This window comes from Bison bison, unplaced genomic scaffold, assembly GCF_000754665.1.
Source record: "Bison bison bison isolate TAMUID 2011002044 unplaced genomic scaffold, Bison_UMD1.0 scf7180017864329, whole genome shotgun sequence".
Lineage (NCBI taxonomy): Eukaryota > Metazoa > Chordata > Mammalia > Artiodactyla > Bovidae > Bison > Bison bison.
In genome coordinates this window covers 3,630,220-3,645,419 of record NW_011494901.1, presented here as the reverse complement: position 1 = coordinate 3,645,419, position 15,200 = coordinate 3,630,220, and the positions used below count along the sequence as shown (strand labels likewise).

Below are 15,200 nucleotides of genomic sequence, written 5' to 3'. Positions count from 1 at the left end.
CACCTCCAGAAGGGAACGTACCTACATATGTTATTTGGAATTCCTCTCTAAAGACGATGTGACCCTTCTCCTTAAGGTATGTATGTATATATCTAATTATTTACATCAGTACAAACTCATGGACTTTTTTTATTCTTTGGATAATAGTCTAATACTTTTTCTACTTTGTTGCTCAAATTCTTTCCGCTTTGACCATTGGGAACACTTGTAGGTTGGTTTCTGGGTACTTTTTAAAAAATTTTTTATTGGAGTAAAAAAACATTAAAAAAAAAGTTTATTGGAGTATAGTTGCTGTACAACATTGTTCTGGCTTTTGCTATACAACAAAGTGAATATATATAAATATGGACAGAGGAGCCTGATGGGCTGCAGTCCATGGGATCGCTAAGAGTCGGACATGACTGAGCAACTTCACTTTCACTTCTCACTTTCATGCATTGGAGAAGGAAATGGCAACCCACTCCAGGTTCTTGCCTGGAGAATTTCAGGGACGGGGGAGCCTGGTGGGCTGCCGTCTATGGGGTCGCACAGAGTCGGACACGACTGAAGCGACTTAGCAGCAGCAGCAGCAGCAGCAGCATGCGTATACATATCCCCTCTTTTTTGGGTTTCCTTCCCTTTTAGGCAATGGCACCCCATTCCAGTACTCTTCCTGGAAAATCCCATGGATGGAGGAGCCTAGTAGGCTGCAGTCCATGCGGTCGCTAAGAGTCGGACACGACTGAGCGACTTCACTTTCACTTTCCCTTTTAGGTTCTGTGTAATTTTAACATGTCCCCATTCTTTTCTATTCTAATTTTTAGCTTTTACTCTCTGGCAATAAGTGATGTTCCAGACTCATCCTGTGTATTTCCTGCCCCAGCCCTAAAATCAGCTATTTTTCTAAGGAGTCTTGGTTCCTTTTTCTAGAGAATGGCATTTAAAAACTAACATCTGGGTGCTGGTTATGCTAACTGCTGCTGATGTATCACTGTTCCTACGTCTTATCAGTGGACAGAGCAAGAAAATGTATGTATACTAACCCATCTATCACCACATATCTGCATTTATTACTATGTTGTTGTTTAGTCGCTAAGTCATGTCCAGCTCTTTTGCGACCCCATGGACTATAGCCTGCCAGGCTCATCTGGCCATGGGATTCTCTAGGCAAGAATACTGAAGTGGTTGCCATTTCCTTCTCCAGGGGATATTCCCAACACAGGGATAAAACCCACATCTCCTGTCTGGCAGGTGGATTCTTTACCACTGAGCCACCTGGGAAGCCCTGTTTACTTCTACATCAGTATATAAAGATCATGGAACTGGAGATACATCATGATAATTTGACGTCAAAGTAATGTCAGAATATCCTGATAGTGTCTCCAACGCGAATCCAGTCTAGTCCTGCCTCCTACTCTTGCTTTGCTTTATTATAACTTCTTTCTCTGACAGTAATAAGCCTGGCTCCAGTTATCTTCAACATCTTTACTTATTTGTTCAATCCTAGTAAACATGACAGTAGTTTTGGAATTACTAGCCTGTACCACTGAGAGAAACAGCTTAGTAGAGTCCAGTGTTGACATGTAGTATTCAGTCATAAAATCATTTCCAAAGTTACCTAGGTCAGCTCCTTTTTCTGCGACCCCTTCAGCGAGGTTGTGTCATACTCATGATACAATTAGAGTCACTTGTCTCAACTGCATTTCAGACTTTGATTCTCATCTCCCCCAGCATCCTGGTTTGTTTTTTAAATCTGCATACTGTGAAAGCTCTATGGATTCTGACAAATGTAACGAATCGTTTCTCCACTGTCCTGAAACCATACAGTAGGGTTCCATCACCCTAACAAATTTCCCCATGAGGCTGCATTGTAGTCAGCCACTTTCCCTTCTTCCAAGCTCTGGCAGCCACTAATCTGTTTTCCATCCCTACAGCTTTGCCTTTTCAATAGTATCATAGGAGTGGAATCATAGTGCATATAACCTTTCGCGTCTGACCTCTTTCACTTAGCAAAACGCTTTTAAGATTCGTTCATATTGCACAGATCGATGGCTTGTTCATTCTCACTGAGTAGTATTCCACTTTATGGGGACGCTGCAGTATATTTATCCCTTCATTTGTTGAAGAGCATCTTGGTTATCTCCAATTTCTGGAAATTATGACTAAAGCTACCGTACATCTTCACATACTGAGTTTTGTGTGAACATAGGGTATTCACTGGGATAAGCATTAATGGGTAAATATTATTGTTTTTTCAAGTCTCTAAGTTTCAGGGTAATTCGTTCAAAGAAATAGATAACCAATGCTCTTTTTTCCCCCTTACACTATTTGAGTATAAGCTGAAGATGCCTCTTTAGTCTGTTGTCCTAAAATATTCTCTTATATGACCGCAGAAAAATGATCAAAATTTGGATGTACTTTGCATTATTCAAATTTTACTAGTTTATCCTGATAACATCACTAATAACAAAAGAACATTCCCTTATTATTCATCATATTCAGGTGGCATTGCTTTAGCTTTTTCAACCTGGTAAGACTCCCCCTAGCCACTGTCTTTCATAACATTGACATTTTTGAAGATGATAAACCAAATTTTTCATGTCATGTCCCTCCATTTAGGTTCATATTATTTTCTTTCTGTTAGATTCAGAAATATGAATTTTGGGCAGAAGCACTGTGATGTTAAGAGACATATTATGCTAATCTGTACTGTTATGAAAGATGTCAACCTTGACCTCTTATGGTCCTGTCTACCACATTTCTCAAATCTAAAGTTACTATTTTCCCCTTGACAATTAAAAGTATATTGTGGGCTTATACTTTGAGATTATGCAAATCCTGTTTCTCATTAAACTTTCACCCACTAGTTTTAGCATTTATTGATTATTCTTGCCTGGGTCAATTATTATTATATTGATTTTTCATTCTTATTATTCTATTTTTCTACATTTTAGTTGACATTCTAAGGAAGAGGTTTTTCTTTCCCATTATTTATTTATTCTTTTATATCAATATGAATCAATGCATTTTAATAAATTTTGACTTTATGTGTCAGATGAAAATTTGGTAATATTAAATATTTTGGTTTAGCTGCTCAGTGGTGTCTGACTCTTTGCTACCCCATAGACTATAGCCTGCCAGTCTGGGATTTCCCAGGTAAGAATACTGGAGTGGCTTGCCATTTCTTTTCTTCTCTCTTCCTCACCTCCTAACCTTCCCCACCCATAGGCTTTAGAACCTCAGCAAGCATTTATTTGCTTCAGAGATGGGCTTAAAGAATTAGAGCAAACAAAACACCTAATTGAATTTCCAAACGTATTTTTTAAAACTTTCTGCTATCATGTGAACTTTTGATAGCTCATATTGGCTTGGCCAATAAGATTGTATAGAAAAACCCAAACAAACTTTTTGGTCAACCCACTATCTTAGGAACTAAAATTTTAAATTATCTACAACTGATTTGTATTAATTAGCAGCAGAAAGGGAATGAAGGGAAGGAAAATTTGTAACTATGCACAATATGATAATAAGAGGTGAAGTAAGAGACCAGGGGTGGCTGCTATCGTCCTTTTTTCTTCTTCTTCAACTAGTTAGAACACTAGTTGATATGTGTAACATCCTTCCTCCGCTGTTCATTCCATGTTCTCTTACTCTTAGCCGGCCAGCCCCTCAGCATGTTGCAGTACTTAAGCGGGTGAGGTGAATTAAACCTTCTTTCCTAAAGCTCTCCTGAGCAGTAGGTGGATATAGCAGACTCTGTTGGTGCCCGCCAAGATGCTCTTTGCAAAGCCAGTCAGTGAAGCCCCAGCTGATGAAAGATAGGCTGAGAAAATCCACAGGCACCTTCTTCTCCTGACCGTTGCCCTTGGCTGATGGGCAATGCCCCATTCAGCATTTGCCAAAATGGGTGCCCCAGCAGAACCCATAGAGGCAGCCCCACACACTGTCACGCCCAGGGACACACTTGGGAACTGTGCTTCCTGCTCCCACAGTCTCAGGCTCTTGACTACGATCGAGAGACCTTGTTTCCCAGAGGGAGATGCTTCTAAAGGGTCCACAGGAGGAATCTCACTAAACTTAAAAGCTGCTATGGCTACCGAGTCATGTTAGGCTTTTTATGCCAGTAAGCCCGCAGGTTAAAAAGGGACTTATTTACTGGTAGGGGTGATTGGCCCTGATAATCATCAGGGGGTAGAACTGTTGCAAAGTAGAGCAGGAAGCAATAATCTGGGCATTCAGACAATCGACTGGGTCTTCTTTGTGTTGTTCTGTTGCGTGTGTGTGCTCAGCCATGGCCAGCTCTTTGTGACCCTATGGACTGTAGCCTGCCAGGTTCCTCTGTCCATGGAATTTTCCACGCAAGAATACTGGAATGGGTTGCCATTTCCTTCTCCGGGGGATCTTCCCAACCCAGGGACGGAACCAGAGACTCTTGTGTCTCCTGCGTTGCAGGTGGATTCTCTACCGCTGTGCCACTTGGGAAGCCAACTGGATCTTCTTTAACTCCTCTCAAGTATGTTTAATCCAACTCAGAGGGTTGGAAAGTAACTCCAGGTAAGTTCATGGATCCACGGAGCCTACTACTTGATCTACAAATTTCTGAGAGAAGTATACTAAAATCTCTCATTATGGACTGTGAATTTTCCTATTTCCCTTTGTAGCTCTGTCAAAATTTGATTTATATACTTTGAAGATAAGTTGTTAGATATATAAAGTATGAGTGGTGACTGCATCTCAGGGGAATTGAATTTTTATCATTGCAATAAATTATTAAGTAATTTGAAATGAATATATTAATAACAATAACTTTCTTTTGGTTTATATTGCCTGATATGTATTTTCCATCATTTTTTTCTGGCTTTCCTTATTTTTACGTGTGTCATGTAAAAATTACAGTTGGAAAGTATAATTGGATTTCCTTTTGTTTTTTAACTTTTTAAATTTTTTGCTGTGCTGGGTCTTAGTCGTGGCACTTGGGTTCTTCATTGCCGTGTGTGGGTTTAGTTGCCCCTGAAGCGTGTGGGATCTTAGTTCCCAGGACAGGGACTGACCTTGTGTCCCCTGCCTTGGAAGGCAGATTCTAAACCACTAGACCACAGGGAAGTCCCCCTAGTGGAATTTGTCTTTAAAATCCAGTGTGACTCAAAAGAGTTATATATGGGTTCATCTACTTTCTATCTGTCCCACAGTGTTCTCTTTCTTTTCTTTTTCCTTGACCTCTTTTTTGTTTTGGAACTTTTTCTTCTTTCTTTAATCCATTTTTCTCTATTAATCTGACAGTTATATCCTTCAATTTTGGCTTTCCAAGTGGCTCAGTGGTAAAGAATCTGCCTGCCAATGAAGGAGATGTGGGTTCAATCCCTGGGTCAGAAAGATCCCCTGGATCTTTCTGGAGAAGGAAATGGAGAAGGAAATGGCAACCCACTCTAGTATTCTTGCCTGGGAAATCCCATGGATGGAGGAACCTGGAGGCCTACAGTCCATGGGATCAGAAAGAGTCAGACATAACTTAGCAACTAAACAGTAACAACAATCCTTTCATTTTAGTATTTTATGGTAACTTCACCTATTTTACCCACATACCTAATGTCATTCAATGATATTTAAGTTAATCAGTATCCTTTCCCTTCGTTTGGAACATTCCCTAGACCCTAGAATGCTTTAACTCTGATTACTACCCTCTCCCACTTAGGTGCCATTATTGAATAATATTTTATTTCTCTTCTTTTTTCTCCATAAAGTATACATTATATTTATTTTATATATTTGACTTTTTTTAGATTTGTCCATATATTATATTATCCTTTTGTAATCTTCCTTTATCATTTCAATTTGTATGTCACATTTTTGTCTAAAGTCATTATATGAGTATCAATTCAGTTCAGTTGCTCAGTCATGTCTGACTCTTTGCAACCCCATGAACCGCAGCATGCCAGGCCTCCCTGTCCATCACCAACTCCCAGAGCCCATCCAAACCCATGTCCATTGTGCTGGACATGCCATCCAACCATCTCATCCTCTGTCGTCCCCTTCTCCTGCCCTCAATCTTTCCGTGCATAAGGGTCTTTTCAAATGAGTCAGCTCTCCGCATCAGGTGGCCAAAGGATTGGAATTTCAGCTTCAACATCCGTCCTTCCAATGAACACCCAGGACTGATCTCCTTTAAGATGGACTGGTTGGATCTCCTTGCAGTCCAAGGGACTCTCAAGAGTCTTCTCCAACACCACAGTTCAAAACCATCCATTCTTTGGGGCTCAGCTTTCTTTATAGTCCAACTCTCACATCTACATGACCACTGGAAAAACCATAGCCTTGACTAGACGGACCTTTGTTGGCCAAGTAATGTCTCTGCTTTTTAATATGCTGTCTCGTGAAGTCATGGAGTCGCTCAGTCATGTCCAACTCTTTGTGACCCCATGGACTGTAGCCCACCAGGCTCCTCCATCCATGGAATTTTCTAGGCAAGAGTACTGGAGTGGGTTGCCATTTCCTAGGTTGGTCATAACTTCCCTTCCAAGGAGCAAGCGTCTTTTAATTTCATGGCTGTAATCACCATCCGCAGTGATTTTGGAGCCCAGAAAAATAAAGTCAGCCACTGTTTCCACTGTTTCCCCATCTATTTGCCATGAAGTGATGGGAACAGATGCCATGATCTTAGTTTTCTGAATGTTGAGCTTTAAACCAACTTTTTCACTCTCCTCTTTCACTTTCATTAAGAGGCTCTTTAGTTCTTCTTCACTTTCTGCCATAAGGGTGGTATCATCTGCATATCTGAGGTTATTGATATTTCTCCCGGCAATCTCGATTCCAGCTTGTGCTTATTCCAGCCCAGCGTTTCTCATGATGTACTCTGCATATAAGTTAAATAAGCAGGGTGACAATATACAGCCTTGACATACTCCTTTTCCTATTTGGAACCAGTCTGTTTTTCCATGTCCAGTTCTAAATGTTGCTTCCTGACCTGTATATCCTTTGCAGCCAAAGATGGAGAACTCTATACAGTCAGCAAAAACAACACCAGGAGTGGACTGTGGCTCAGATCATGAACTCCTTATTGCCGAATTCAGACTTAAATTGAAGAAAGTGGGGAAAACCACTAGACCATTCAGGTATGACGTAAATCAAATCCCTTATGACTACACACTGGAAGTGAGAAATAGATTTAAGGGACTATATCTGATAGACAGAGTGCCTGAAGAACTATGGACAGAGGTTCATGACATTGTACAGGAGACAGGGAGCAAGACGATCTGCAAGAAAAAGAAATGCAAAAAAGCAAAATGGCTCTCTGAGGAGGCCTTACAAATAGCTGTGAAAAGAAGAGAAGTGAAAAGCAAAGAAGGAAAGATATACCCATTTGAATGCAGAGTTCTAAAGAATAGCAAGGAGAGATAAGAAAGCCTTCCTCAGCGATAAATGCAAAGAAATAGAGGAAAACAATAGAATGGGAAAGACTAGAGATCTCTTCAAGAAAATTAGAGATACCAAGGGAACATTCCATGCAAAGATGGGCTCAATAAAGGACAGAAATGGTATGGACCTAACAGAAGCAGAAGATATTAAGAAGAGGTGGCAAGAATACACAGAAGAACTATACAGAAAAGATCTTCACAACCCAGATAATCACAAAGGTGTGATCACTCACACTTACCTAGAGCCAGACATCCTGGAATGTGAAGTCAGGTGGGCCTTAGGAAGCATCACTATAAACAAAGCTCGTGGAGGTGATGGAATCCCAGTTGAGCTCTTTCAAATCCTGAAAGATGATGCTGTGAAAGTGCTGCACTCAATATGCCAGCAAATTTGGAGAACTCAGCAGTGGCCACAGGACTGGAAAAGGTCAATTTTCATTCCAATCCCAAAGAAAGGTAATGCCAAAGAATGCTCAAACTACCGCACAATTGCACTCATCTCACACGCTAGTAAAGTAATGCTCAAAATTCTCCAAGCCAGGCTTCAGCAATATGTGAACTGTGAACTTCCAGATGCTCAAGCTGGTTTTAGAAAAGGCCAAGGAACCAGAGATCAAATTGCCAACATCTGCTGGACCATCGAAAAAGCAAGAGAGTTCCAGAAAAACATCTATTTCTGCTTTATATGAGTATAGACTTTAGAATTTCCTTTGGAAAGGGTCTGTTGAAGTAAAATATATTTTCACTTATCTTAAAATTTTTCCTAATTTTTGTTTCCTTTCTTGAGAGCATTTTGGCTGGGTAGATAATTCTAGGTTGACATTTATTTTCACTCAGCACATGGACGATATTATTTCCCTCTCTTGAGCCTTATATTGTTGCTATTGGGAAATCAGTGTTCATCTTAGATGCTTTTTTTTGTTTAAAAAAAATTTTTTTTTTAGTCTTTGGTATGTATTTCACCATGATGCATCTGAATGTGGAAATATTTTTAATCTTACTTGAGATACAACAGACTTGCTAAGTTTGAAGATTTATGTCTATTAATACTTTTTAGGGGCTTCCCTGGTGGCTCAATGGTAAAAAAAAATCTGCTTGCCAATGCAGGAAACATGGCTTTGATCCCCGGTCCATGAAGATCCCACATGCCATGGAGCAACAAAGCCCATGTGCCATAACTATGAAGACTATGCTCTAGAACCTGGATATATGTGTTAAGTCACTTCAGTCATGTCTGACTCTGCAACCCCATGGATGGTAACCCACCAGGCTCCTCTGTCCATGGAATTCTCCAGGCAAGAATACTGGAGTGGGTTGCCATTACCTCCTCCAGGGGATCTTCCCAATCTGGGGATCGAACCCATGTCTCTTATGTCTCCTGCATTGACAGGCAGGTTCTTTACTACTAGCGCCACCTGGGAAGCCCCTAGAACCTGGGAGTCACAACTATTGAGCCCATGTGCCCATGAAATTACTTTACTGAAGCCCATGTGCCCATGAAATTACTTTACTGAAGCCCATGTGCCTTAGGGCCCCTGCTCCCCAACAAGAGAAGCCACCACCAGGAGAAGCCCATGCATCACAGTGAAGAGTAGCCCCCGCTCTCCACAGCTGGAGAAAAGCCCACAGCAGCAAAGACTCAGCACAGCCACAAATAATACATAAATAAAATTATTTTTTAAAACTAGTGATTTTTATGATTCTCTTTTTAAACAATCTTTTTGTAAATCTTCTTTTTTCTTACCTACTAATCTAATCTCTTATCTACTTCTGGAACCATAAATGTTTGTTAGAATTCACTTTTATCTTTCATCCTTTAGCTATTTTTTTTATTTCTTCCTAACTGTCCTCAGAGACTCTTTTCTTTCTCACTATCTTCCAAGTCACTAATTCTTCTTTAGTTCTGACTGATCTGCCATTAATTTCTCCACTGTTTTAAGTTTTAATTATTTTACTAAAATAAACTAGACGCTCTAGATGATTCTTTTTCAGATTTGGTCATTTTATATAGTCTCTAATTCCTTGCTTATTATTTTCAATCTCTCTTTTTATTCCTTAAATACACTTAGCTTAGTTATTCATACTGTGTCTGGTGATTTCATTATCTGAATTTGTTGTGTGTCTGATTCTGGTACCTCTGTATCTCTTTCACTTGTGGTACCTGGTTCCCTTGTATTTTGTGATTTTTAAATTAGCTTTCAGATTCCTTGGAATTTCATTTGTAGAAATTCTTGAGGCATGGGTTGACATGGACCGAAATTATTGTCCTCCAGAGAGGATTTTAGTTTGCCTGTGCTACTTACTTGGCATGTAAGTAACCCAGGGACACTGAAGTAAGTTCTCTGCTTCAGTTTTGTTTTTTTTTTTAATATAGTGTGAATTTAGGCTACGAAATCATGTAAGTGCTAGCTTGTGGTAATGAATTTTTAGCAGACACTTGCCCTCTTCATTGAGTGTATAGGCCAAAATCCACAAGGTTCCTTGCTATCCCCTTCTTTCCAGCAGGTTTATTTCTTGCTCACCTTTGCCTTGATAATATTGACTTTAGGGTCTCAAATCATGATTAAAAGTGCTGCTTTAAATCAATAATGAAATGATGGAAAATATAATAAACAGTTGTGTTATAACTTAAAAAATTGTTAGATCCCTGTATCATGCCTTAAACTAAAACATATTCTAAAGAGATTAAAAATGTTAAAGTAAAAAATGAAATCGGGGGAAGGTTATAAACCTACTCTATGTATTCTCCCTCCCCTGAAACAACTCAACAGTGTGGAAGAAGTTGTGGGGGAAATGTGATCACCACCAGAGCCTTCAGGGTAAGTCCCACCTATGAGACTGAAGCTTTGGATTTTATGGAGACAAGCAAGTACTATTCAGACATGTAGTAATATCTATTACTGCATAACAAACCAATCTCTTCAACACTCACTGGCTAAAAACAATAACAATGCTTTGCACGTGACTCTGCAATTAGGGCAGGGCTTAGAAGGAAACTGCCATCTCCACTCTGCATTTCACTGGCTGGGGTGGCTTCCTGGAAATGGGAGGACCCACTTTCAAGATGTGTCATTCAAATGGTTGGGGAGTTGGTTCTAGCTGTTGGCTGGAAGCCAGATGGGAATGTATTCTTTGGGCCTCATTCCTGGCTATCTGGATCGCTCCCGTGGCCCACAGGCTTCTGCACAGCATGGTGCTTAGGGGTCAAGATCGAGTGTCCCAGGAGAACCAGATAGATGTGGTACAGCTTTTTACGACCTCGCCTCAAAAGTCATATATTATTTTCATTGTAGTCACAATCTTGCATAGATTCAAGTGGAGGAAACAGACACCACCTCTCACAGAGAAGGGTGTCAGAGTCACATTGTTAGAAGAATATGTGGGATGAAAAATATTGTTTTGCCCATTTTTGTGAAATACATTCAATCACAAGGACATGAGTTTGCTGTCAACTTGACTCTTTGATGTGACATAGGTTATTGAACCCACAGACGACCCTGCCCACCTGGGAAGGACCTGATTGTTTCACAGAGCTGTGGGAATTTGCCGTTGGAGAGGAAGCCATTGTATACCTATTTACACACCTACCTGGCAGCCACCCCCTCTGCTGACTCATGACAATTGTCATAAGACTTCTTGGATTTAAATCTTTCCTCCACCACTTCCTGACCATGTGACCTCTCTGTGTCTTGGTTTCTTCATCTGTAAACTGAGGATAATAATAATACATATTTTAGAAAACTGTCATTAAAGTTAAAGGAATTAACTCGTGTAGAGGCCTCATACAGTACCTGACACATAGCTAGCCTACAGAGGATTCCACCCCAGGGACTCAGCTCCGTGCCTACCTGCTCATATTTCCAGGGTGAAGTAAAAGTTGCTTCTGGCCAGAGAGGGCCTTCCAAGTGTTGGGGTCCAAGTGCCATCAACCAAGGAGTCACATGAAAGAGATCTAGGGCCGGGATTTCGCTGGTGCTCCAGTGGTTAAGAATTTACCTTCCAATGCAGGGGACGTGGGTTCAATCCCTGCTCAGGGAACTAAGATCCCACATGCCACAGAGAAACTAAGTCTTCACGCTTTAACTACTGAGCCCGCCCATCGCAACAAAGACTCAGCACAGCCAATGAATAAATAAAGAGATCTAGAGCTGAGCATCTCTGAACAAATCTGGGCAGCCTAGTCATTTGACCTGCATCCTTCTGCTTCTGGCCACCTGAGGGTGGAAGACACCTTTGACCCCAGGCCACTAGCTATTCACCTCAGAGACAGAGCACCTCCTGGGTCACTCCTCTCTGGCCATTATGAGTGGTCTCCATGAACAGAGCAATTCAGTTCAGTTCAGTTCAGTTGCTCAGTCATGTCTGACTCTTTGCAACCCCATGGACTGCAGCACGACAGGCCTCCCTGTCCATCACCAATTCCCGGAGTTCACTCGAACTCACGTCCATCGAGTCAATGATACCATCCAGCCATCTCATCCTCTGTCGTCCCCTTCTCCTCCTGCCCCCAATCCCTCCCAGCATCAGAGTCTTTTCCAATGAGTCAACTCTTTGCATGAGGTGGCCAAAGTACTGGAGTTTCAGCTTTAGCATCATTCCTTCCAAAGAACACCCAGGGCTGATCTCCTTCAGAATGGACTGGTTGGATCTCCTTGCAGGGTTTTCCTCAATTGGAGCCCAGTGGAAAGGCAGACAGCTTCAGTCAGTAAGCCAAATTGCCCCCAGAAACTTCTGTGAGCCAGTGGCCTGGTTAGTCAGTCATCCTTCAGGACAGTGAGCTTGCAGGAAAACCACTGGTCATAGCATCAGCCTCCGAGATATAAATGGAAGTGACTTCTAACGAAAAGTTAAGGCATCAAATAGAAGGACTTCTGCTTTGCCTCTCCTCTGTTCTCATTCATATGGCCAAGAAATAGAAAAATAAATTCAAAGCAGTACAGGAAAACCAGAAAGGGTGCTTCCAGCAGACCAATACAGTAAGAAATTTTCAAAAAGAAACGAGACTGATTGACAGAAAAATCTGGCAGAGCAGAAGAAACTAAAGCCCTTACCTGGACCAGGGCACTTGAGCAGTTAACAAAAGCGAAAAACAATCGAGCCATACCCCGGCTCTGCTTCTACTTCTGCTCAGTTGCTCAGTCACGTCCAATTCTTTGTGGTCCCATGGCCTGTAGCCCTTAATGCCCTTCTGTCCATGGAATTTTCCAGGCAAGACGACTGGAGTGGGTTGCCATTTCCTACTCCAGGAAATCTTCCCAACCCAGGGATTAAACTCGTGTCTCTTGTGTCTTATGCACTGGCTGATGGATTCTTTACCAATACCCTGCCTGGAAAGCCCATACCCCTAGACTCTACCAACTCATCAACTCCTGGAGTTGCTCCCACAGCAGCTGGCTGTAATTGTATGGGCTCAGATGAGAGTCACCGGTACAGTTTTCTGAAGTAGTTATTTACCACAGCAGACCCAGAGTAGTGGTGTTCTGAAGACAGGCTCTTGGGAGTCTGTGCTCATCTCTTCCCAATTCCCATTCAGTACTGTTACATTGCCAGCTTGAAACTGGCCAGAGTAGGAGAATTTATACCATGAAAATCAGCAAATGCTGCAAATCAAGGCTTCCTTCCCTCCACCCTAGAGCTAGTTGTTAAACATTTACCAGCATACCACTGCTCCAGAGTAAGCTAAGATTGGAGGAAAAGGACACTGCCCAGAGGGTCAGGGAACCAAAACTAAAAAGAGAAGTTTACCTTCACAATCACCCTGTCCTTCCACAATCCCACGAGGCAGATTTCTCTAATGAACACATGCATTCACTGCGAAGTAAACAGGAGTTTTCATTTGACGTGAGGAAATGCATTCCAACTATGGATAAAATTTAGTCTAGAGTTGCACCTACAAATAGGAACAGGCAACTAAGAACTAATAAACATTTGAGAGGAATCAACAACATGAAAGAGAGCACCAAATTCAATGTACAGAACTAGCTCATGCTAAAAAACACAGAGTTAATGGAAACAGATTAGAAATAGTCAGTATCCTCAGAGTTACTTGAAAGTATATTACATTTAAAAAAAGAGATACTTCCCAGGAAACACAATCAGAATTTATGGAAATTTTAAAATATAATTGCTAGACCTAAAAGTTGGTTTGAATATGCAATTAAAGAGTTAGAAAACTGAGTTGAAAGATTCTTTGACTATGATATGCCCCAAAAGACAGAAAGAAATGAAGAAATAGGGAGGAAAAAAGAAAGAAAGAAAAGTAACGTTAACAGACATGGAGGGTAGGTATAACTAAAATTGTAGGTATAGAACTGTGAGAATAAACAAGAGGAAAGTACCAAAGGAATAAGAAAAGAACATATGCCAGAACTCAAGAGGGACTTGCACTGAACGGGCTTATTAAATACCAAGCAGAATTAATGCACGGAGAAGGCAATGACATCCCACTCCAGTACTGTTGCCTGAAAAGTCCCATGGACGGAGGGGCCTGGTGGGTTGCAGTCCATGGGGTCGCTAGGAGTTGGACACGACTGAAGCGACTTAGCAGTAGCAGCAGCAGAATTAATGCAAAATTATTTTCTAGAGGTGTCTGAGTATTAATATGAAGAAAGTTGGGTTTTCCTTCCTCTTCTTTTAGAAAACACCTATAAATAACAGGAAAATTATAACAGGAAAGTGAGAAACAGTGATGCCAACCCCATATCTAATGAAATGAGATGGTGTCTGAAACTAAAACAGGAAGGATCGCCGAAAGTGGCAAGGGTCACACAGAGATCCAGAGAAGCATGGAAGCCAGGAGCTGAAGATGTGGGAAAAGGCAGCAGAGTCCGTGACTCTAGTGTGCAGAGCTTAAGCTGAAAATCAATAAGCACTCATTTGCAAAAATGAAATGAGGTTCCGGTGGGGAGAACCTCTTTGGGCTCAGTTTGGTACCAAGAAAAAGCTGAGGAAGTAGATTTGAGCTAGAAATAGCTGATTTCTTGCTAATCATATTTTTCAGGACTCATCATATTTTTCAGGAAGCAGTCTGTTGCTGAGGGAGGAGAGTAAAGGAGAAAGATGTATTGTGACATCCCTTTGTTACTGACCTCAAGTAGGCTGTGGAGAAGCAAAACCTAAAGGAACTGACTCACACACATACCCTGTATTATGAGGACAGTTTCTACTGATCTTGAATAATTCTGGCCTCTTTCACACAAAACTCCAGTAAATAGATAGTCTGGGGAAAACTTACCTTATTTCAGAGAAGGCAATGGCACCTCTTGCCTGGAAAATCCCATGGATGGAGGAGCCTGGTAGGCTGCAGTCCATGGGGTCATGAAGAGTCAGACACAACTGAGCGACTTCACTTTCACTTTTCACTTTCATGCATTAGAGAAGGAAATGGCAACCCACTCCAGTGTTCTTGCCTGGAGAATCCCAGGGATGGGGGAGCCTGATGGGCTGCCGTCTATGGGGTCGCACAGAGTCGGACACGACCGAAGCGACTTAGCAGCAACCTTATTTAAAATTTAATAAATGAATTTTTTTTTAAAAAGCTACTCCAGGAACTATGAAAAGATATGAGAAAGAATGAGGTGGAAGAAACCAGGCAAAGCAAATGTCAGATGAAGAATTTTTACCAGGGAGCAGGAAAAATTTGAGACCAAGCAAACTGCCATGAAATAAGTTTTAAAATTTTATTTCAATAAAATTCATTTGGATAAAATAAGAGCACAAAGCAGAAATATGAGCATTCAGGGAAGATAAGATAAAAACATGAAGATATATTTTTTTCCACATAGATGAAACACGAGACGGTAGGGCCCT

The 15,200-nt window shown here is 41.2% G+C and overlaps 1 long non-coding RNA gene across 2 annotated transcripts; it reads right to left on the bottom strand.

The window, feature by feature from the left end:
- Positions 1-7,700: 7,700 nt before the first annotated feature.
- Positions 7,701-14,667, bottom strand: LOC104998411. 2 transcript variants are annotated; one of them, XR_826457.1, is made up of 4 exons: positions 14,626-14,667; positions 13,137-13,281; positions 10,980-11,100; positions 7,701-7,735 (listed from the first exon to the last, which is right to left on the bottom strand). It is a non-coding gene; the product is annotated as an uncharacterized LOC104998411 (long non-coding RNA). The 2 variants fall into 2 exon arrangements; XR_826456.1 differs by lacking the exon at positions 7,701-7,735 and having other exon boundaries at positions 10,332-11,100.
- Between the last annotated feature and the right edge of the window lie 533 nt (positions 14,668-15,200).